This window comes from Crocuta crocuta, unplaced genomic scaffold (assembly GCF_008692635.1).
Source record: "Crocuta crocuta isolate KB4526 unplaced genomic scaffold, BGI_CrCroc_1.0 scaffold1269, whole genome shotgun sequence".
NCBI classification, from domain to species: domain Eukaryota; kingdom Metazoa; phylum Chordata; class Mammalia; order Carnivora; family Hyaenidae; genus Crocuta; species Crocuta crocuta.
The window spans coordinates 465164-466425 of NW_027531335.1; positions in this window are offsets into that span (position 1 = coordinate 465164).

Below are 1262 nucleotides of genomic sequence, written 5' to 3' on the forward strand. Positions count from 1 at the left end.
CAACAGCCAGATGAAGAGATAAATAGGGCAAGGTCCCGAACAAAGGAGCTTCTGTCCTCTGGGGCTTGGGGCCTGGCTTGGTGGCATGTGGAAACGTTCTGGTTTCTCAAGCATGGACGTTCTCCAAAGAGCTGTCCTTTCAGGTTTTTATGGCTGCCTTATCACACAGTCTTGATTGACTAAGCCATTGGCCATTGGCTGATTCAACCTCCAGCCCCTCCCCTTCCCCCAAAGTGGGTGGGACTTAAAGTTCCAACCGTTTAATCACTTGGTTCAGCTTCCTGGCAACCAGCCGCTGCCCTTGTGTGGGGTCCAAAAGTCATCTTCATGAATAACAAGACACCTGCTTCACCTTTATGGCTTTGAAGCATTTACAGGAACTGTGGACAAAGACTAAATGTATCTGAGAAGTGTATTTTGGTTGTCTGAATGACAAAATATATATTTCTTAGAAATCATTATATTGTACCCCAGTACAGTGTCAAATATAGAAGTGTCAAGAGAGGGCCATAAATTGTGTGAGTGCCTTTTTTTTTTTTCTATTTCATTAATTTCTGTTCTTTATAATTTCATGTTTCCTTAATTTGTTGGGAATGTCTTGCCATTTATTTATTTATTTATTTTTGAGAGAGAGTGTAAGTGGGGGAGGGGTAGAGAGAGGGAGACAGAGGATCATCCAAAGAGGGCTCTACACTGACAGCAGCAAGCCCGATATGGGGCTCGAACTCGAACCGCGAGATCATGAGCTGAGCCGAAGCTCAAAGGACTGAGCCACCCAAGTGCCCCTCTTGTTTGCTTTTTAATATCTGGAAATGGACACTTAACTCATTAGCTTTTGGCCTTTCCTCATTGCTAAAAGATAGTTTTTCCTTCTAAGCACTGCTTTGGCTGCCTCCCACACATTTTGATGTATTTTCATTATTGTTCACCTACAAATGCTTTGTGACTCCACGATCGCTCTTCTTTGAGTTATTTCAGAATGTGTATCTTAATTTCCAAACATATACAGATTTTCCAGTTGTCTTTTGTAGTTATCGATTTGTAACTTCTTTGAATTATGATCAGATTCCAACTTTTTGAAATGTGACTTGCTTTCTGGCTTAACATGGTCAAATTTTATAAACGTTGTGTATAAGTATTTTGTAATTGTTGGTTGCAGTGTTCAATGGCTGTAAGCTCAAGTTACTGATTATGTTGTTCAAAAATTCTGTATCCTTAGAGATCTTTTTTATGTCTCTTTGATGAAATAATGGCTGGGGGAG